This window comes from Aulostomus chinensis, chromosome 10 (genome assembly GCF_037954235.1).
Source record: "Aulostomus chinensis isolate RoL2024-O1b breed Wild chromosome 10, RoL_Achi_v1.0, whole genome shotgun sequence".
NCBI lineage: Eukaryota > Metazoa > Chordata > Actinopteri > Syngnathiformes > Aulostomidae > Aulostomus > Aulostomus chinensis.
The window spans coordinates 27,559,110-27,565,823 of record NC_141329.1 but is presented as its reverse complement, the minus strand read 5'-3'; positions in this window follow the sequence as shown (position 1 = coordinate 27,565,823).

The following is a 6,714-nucleotide window of genomic DNA, read 5'->3' as shown; positions in this document are numbered from 1 at the left end:
ATGTTGTTTGATCTCTTGGTCCTGACTTTAATGTCTTACTTTGATCTCTGAGTTCTGATTTCGTTCTCAGGGGATCACGCTTTAATCTCTGCCTCACTGCGACTGACATCAGTACTTCCTGCCCACACGTTGCTTGAGCCCACGTCGCATGAGGGGCCACGACCTCACAACACCTCTCCAACAACCGTGGCTTTTATCTCTCTCATCCTTGAAATCTTTCATCCTCGACAGCTCTGATCGCCACCTACACAGAGACAGCATCAAAACTACCCACAGTCCCAAGTTCATCTCAAAACCCAGACCCTCCAACTCATAACTGCAGTTTCTCGGGCTGCCAGCAGTGCACGGGGAGATTTGTGTCGACTGGATGAACGTTTGTTAGTAAATCGAGGATTTCTCGCGTTAAAGATGTTACGAGCTGGAAAATTCAGTCATAATGAAGCTCTTTTAGTACCAGCAAACACATAAAGTACACCATGTATTATTCAAGACGAGAATGGCCACCTAGGGGCAAAATACAAATCATTACTTATTGTGATTATTTAGAGGAATGTCCCCGTGAGGGACAGTGCATTTGGGCCACCTCAGCACTTTGCTACACTCCTGCAAACTTTCTAAACGTCTCCACAACACGAGACGGTGACAGTGGCTGGGAGCAGAATCGAAGCCGGCCCTGGCTGAGATGGGCCTGGAGCCCTGGGGCGTGATGACAAGTAGGACAGCTTAAATTAGAGCCGTGCAACTGTGGATTCTTTCCGACCGGACGTGGCAGCAGCAGATCTACACCCAAGGTTACAGTAGGTGGATGTGGGACTGCTGGGACATCAGGTGACATGGAGGGAGCTGAGCGCGGCACAAAACTCCGGCAGAATACGAATGTGGGAGGATGGAACGTGGCGGACATGACAGGATGAGGATGTTGTTGACTCACCACGTTGCTGATGCTGTTACGTCTGTGCAGTAGCGTGGGGCCCTGCAGCATGGGGCCCTGCAATGTGGGGGCCTGTAGCATTGGGCCCTGCAGCGTGGGAGCCTGTAGCATTGGGCCCTGCAGCGTGGGGCCCTGCAATGGACCCTGCAATGTGGGGGCCTGTAGCAATGGGCCCTGCAGCGTGGGGCCCTGCGATGGACCCTGCAATGTGAGGGCCTGCAGCAATGGGCCCTGCAATGTGGGGGCCTGTAGCATTGGGCCCTGCAGCGTGGGGGCCTGTAGCATTGGGCCCTGCAGCAAGGGGCCCTGCAATGTGGGGGCCTGTAGCAATGGGCCCTGCAATGTGGGGGCCTGTAGCAATGGGCCCTGCAGTGTGGGGGCCTGTAGCATTGGGGCCTGTAGCATTGGGCCCTGCAGCGTAGGGCCCCGCAGCATGGGACCCTGCAGCGTGGGAGCCTGTAGCATTGGGCCCTGCAGCGTGGGGCCCTGCAATGTGGGGGCCTGTAGCAATGGGCCCTGCAATGTGGGGGCCTGTAGCATTGGGCCCTGCAGCGTGGGGGCCTGTAGCATTGGGCCCTGCAGCATGGGGCTCTGCAATGTGGGGGCCTGTAGCAATGGGCCCTGCAATGTGGGGGCCTGTAGCAATGGGCCCTGTAGTGTGGGGGCCTGTAGCATTGGGCCCTGCAGCGTAGGGCCCCGCAGCATGGGACCCTGCAGCGTAGTGGCCCGTATGAGAGTCTGTCATTGCTAGATGACAACACCTGCTCTGTGCCTTGGGTTCACCTTGCTTTGAAACAACCCCTCAATCAAAATGTGTACTTTGTACTAAGAAGTACTCACAAATGGGGTTTCAGATCTGGTTTGGTACGTGTGGGGTTTGCCTTTGAGAGTCTGCAGAGCTGGTATTCCTTCTGGCATCTAACTGGAAACCAATTACAAAAATCCCCTGACGTTCAACAATGCCAAACACTTCTGGGTTTCAGGACCCAGGTCTGCACCAAACTACCGGCTACACGCTTGGTAGTGTAACAGCAGACGGTTTACTGACTGCGGTCAACAATTTTGATGGTCTTGTAAATGATGGTTTAAAATGTGAATTCATCGACGCATTTAAGAGTTACTGAGGATGCTTTTGCACCACATGCATCAAATCTGACATGAACGTGACAGATTTGTGGTCGCGCTCCTCCAGCTGTGGTTGACGCTGGTCACGAGAATGCAGAATGTTTGATTCCATGGGTAATCCTGTTGGAAACTGCACAGTGAAGCCAGAAAAACAGTAAGAGCTCTGATTATTTAACTCCAGCTGCAGCCTTCCAACATTGTGACCTTGTAGATAACCAAACACACCGCGACCGAGCTCTATTTCAGTCCAGGCATGTGGAGAAGCTGGAAACCTGGTAGTAACTGACCTAAAATACCCCTCGGCTCTCTTGTAGAGCTTAAAAGAAAGAGGCGTGCTGCCCCGCTGCCATGTAGCATAATCCCTCGGAACAAAAAAACACTCAACAATCCGTCGTGAAGGTCAATTTGTATTTTTTGTCTGCGAGGACCAACCGAGATCCCGATTCACTCCTGAGGGACTGAGGGAAGACACCACGGAGTGAATGAATAAAAGCTAAGACAGGTTTGGATGGCAGAGTTTCTGCTCTGCCCCCAGCACAGCGATTTACTTCATCAAATCCTCCTCAAGTCTGGCGGAGCACGGCGTTTACGTGCAGCGGTACGAGCCCTCGGCTCCTTTTCATCACTTGTGTGCCAGAGTTAGATTCTGGCATCGGCGATGACTAAAGAACCTGCACTATTTATAGGACACCCCCCCCACACACACACACACACACCTTCCCATCACTTGCAGCCCAGACTCACCTCCCTCTTACAATTAGCTTTTATCTTCTCTGCCCCTTTGTGGAACTTCCTGTTTGGCAGTCAGAGTCTTTGTACTCCCACACACTTGTCAGTTCCTTCATCAGCGCTCTCATCAAGTGTGCTGCTCTTATTATTAATACTGTAATCGTTGACGTACGACCGAACCAGTCACACTTTTCCCAGTTCGTCCTTGAATCCCAGTGGACCTTCGTGGCAGATTTGGAGAAATTTCCTCAGAAACCATAACGTGATGGGGTCCTGATGGAGGTGCACGGTTAACCGAAATGTCATCAAATAAAGGAGAGAAAAGGGAGCGTGGGAGTTCGATACTCTAACGAGGACGTCGAGAGCACCACGGAGATTTGAGAGTGCGCCTGCTGTTTTCACACCACGTTAAGGATAGTTTGTCTCTGTCCTTTCAACATAGTTGATAAGAACTGAACTCATTTGAATCGTTCCAATGCTGAGCGAGAACGCCGTGACTGCAACCAGCATGAGAGCCGTTTCCCTCGTCAAAGTCCATCCACTAAAGGTGCTCATGTTTGCGGAGCTGACAAACTAAAACTGAACTTCTAAAGCTCATGTTAGCATGTTAATCTGACTGAAATGATGCCTTGGCAATCATGCCATCCATTTTCTACCTCTGTTAAGGGTCACAGGGGGTGGAGCCTATCCCAGCAGCCTTCCCCCTGGACAGGTCACCAGTCCATGGCAGGGCCAACACATATAGACAGACAACCATTGGCTCTCCCAGCCACGCCTACGGTCAATTTAGAGTCTGGATTAACCTGGTCCCTCTTGATGTCTTTGGACTGTGGAGGAAGCTGGAGTACCAGAGAGAACCCAGCAGGAACAGGGAGAACATGGAGACTCACCCAGAAAGACCCCGTGCTGCAGCCGGGGCTCCAAAAAACATCAGACTGCTTTTTCCCATGAATCAGAACATTCTGTAGTTCATCTTACTGGGACACCAGCACAGTCCAGGTCAGTGGTCTAAGTGGTGCTCATTGTAGGAGCCTCTACAGAAACAGTCAGGCGTCTCACAGCCAGATGAGCCGAAGCCTCGCGGCTGCATTTTTCCTCCCTTTCATGTCTTCATATGTAGTTGCATTGTTTCTTGCTCCTCGCCCGTGAGTGCTGCACGCTCGCTCGCACGCACGCACGCACGCATGCGCGGCGTCCTCCACGAGGCCCAGGGCTAAAACGCTGACTTGTGAAAACCTTCATCTGATGTTCTATGTGGCTGAAGGTTCCAGCTATGAGTCGTCGCGGAGACGCAACAAACAAGTATCTTAATTATAATGACATTCAAATCAAAGTAGATGTTTACCGGGGCAACTGTCGAGTGCAGGCCTCCGCCGCTAAACTGGGATTAGCCAAACTGAAGAAGAAGAAGAGGACAAACAGCTCACGCCCTCATCCATTCACCCGTTCATCCTTCTGCTGCTCCGTCTGTCTGTCTGATCAGTGACGTCAGACTGCGCAGCCTCCTCACGTCCTTCCATCCTGCCACGCGTGAGGAGGCATCAAAGTGTCTCACCTTCCCAACGTCTCAAAGCCTGATTCAGTTTATCTCCACGAGTTTAATCCAGATGATCTCATTTCAATAAGAATGCAGATTTGTGTATTTGGTGTGCATTTGCAGGTCAAACTGCACCTCCGCTGAGCAGCTGACAGAACCACAGTGACAAAATTAGAACAGCGAGTTGCATAAAGTCAACGCACACAAAAAGATTCCCATGACAACATTTATCAAAATTCAAAGTTCTTTCAACTTTTGTGTGAAGCATCTCCCGATCTGGACTTTTTTTTTTTTTATTATTGTGTAACGTATCATTTTGGTCCATAAACTTCTCATCTCATAGTTTGTACTTTTAGTTCTGACTTTTTAAAATCTTATACTTTTTATTTATCCCGGATTTAAAAAAAAAAGAAAAAAAAAAAGTAATACTACGATGTTTATTGCCAGGCTAAATTTGTTTAGTTTTTCTTGTACCTGCTGCAGAAATGGGCTTCCATACTTTACACACATTTGTAAAATAAAAATAAAAATTTGTTGCAAAAAACGACTTTCAAATAAAGAGAAGCGTATCTTCTGTACTGAAGGAGCCTGGATCCGCGGCAGCTGGAAAGTGGTGAGCAGAGGATGACACTGGCAGCCCTGCTACTCTGCGCTTTTCTCCACTTCATGGCCCGTTTCATTTATCTCCCGCTCCCCCTCCCTGCCTCGGTTCTTCCATCGTGACAGTTCGTCAGATCAAGCAGCACTGATGATAAAAACGTGCTGAGGTTCTACCGGGCTTGGGTTCCGCCGGCCCCTCGGCGTGAGGCCGTCACACCCGGCCCTTCGGCTGACATCAAGTGCTTCCTATTCCGCTGCCTTCACTGCTGCTGTCACTCTCCACTGCTGCAGGAGGTTTTTCCTCCTTTGTATTTTGATTCCTCCTGAGTGTCTCTCACTCTCCTCTGGCTTCCTCTAAAACTCCCTGCTCTAGTTTTCTCTGAGTACCTCTGCGTGTGCGTCTCACTCCCGCTGTCCTCTTCTTCCTTGATTTTTCTCTCAGATTTGTCTCCTGAATGTAGTTTTGATCTGGCTCTGCCGCTCCGTCTCTCGCCCGACTGTCTCTCGTCCTCCTGCGTTGCCTGTAGATCAGAGCTGGCGTGTCTCTCAATAAGCTGCGGAGTTTCTGAGCTCCTTGATTCTTCCCAGCGATCTGGGTGACCCATTTCTGCTCGCACTCGCACACATCTGAGCTGTGAAATGAAGCACAGTCGAGTGTTTTTACCACATCACTTCAACAGAACGCAGGACAGGATAGAACAAGCCGGGCTCCATAAATCCTGCACTTGACACGGGGGTCTATTCTTAGAATAGAGAGCGAGAAACACGTCCAAACAGGTTGACATGCGTTAGCCGTTGTGTAACAGTGTGTAGTGTAATCAGCCTCTCTGGCTTACGAGCTGTCAGCTCTGAATCTGACATCAACTTCCTGAGCATCGTTTGGCGGCGTTGATGCGGGTGATGGGTCTGTATTCCGACAGCAGCAGCAGAGCAGATTTTCTGGGGGTGGCCATGTTCCCTGCTCGCTACAGTTTGTGAGGTGGGACCTTTCCAAATGGCAACTTTCCCAATTCCATGCTGCTCCAATTTCGTTTTCATGTGTCTAAACCGATGCGAGGAATACTTCAACCAGATGGTGTGTTTTACCTTGCAAGTATTCAAGAAATATGTTTCTTCAGCTCCTCCTGATATTTTTGTCGCACCCGCGTCAGGTGTGACTCCAGAATGCAGAAGGAGCCAGTCACGTATGTAGCTTGAGGCTCACGGAGGCAGCAAACAACCACAGCTGGGAAACAGCGAGTGCTTGGGGAAGATGTAAATGAACAGATGGTGCTAAGAGCGTGGGGGGGGGGGGGGGGGGGGGGGGGTCTGGGTTTATTTCCAGTCACTTTTGACCGAAATGTTACAGAAGCATATCGCATTTAACTAAAAAGAAAAAAAAGTCCATGTTTTTATTAATTGAGATAATTTGTGATCACTTTTTATGAAATTGTATCTCAAAAATTCAGAAAAACAAGGCAGAACTTTTCATGAACAAGATGTTGGAGAAGCAGCCGTGTGAAGGAGGAACCAAAAATCTGAGTTGGAGTTGCAGATGGCAGCGAGGACGGACAGGCGACTCCTTCAAGTTCACGTGTTTGGAAGGAAGGAGGACACAGGAAACGCTTCCGGCGGCCAAGCCTGCCATTATTCCAGTGTTTGATGTAAATCTGTGTTCCAGCCTGTTCCCAAAAGTCCCGGTCCTGACGGAACGTGCTGGGCATCTCCCACACACACCAGTCCACTCAGAACCCAGGCCCACTGCCACAAACAGCTCAACCCTTCCTGTACAGTAAATACAACAAGTGTTTGA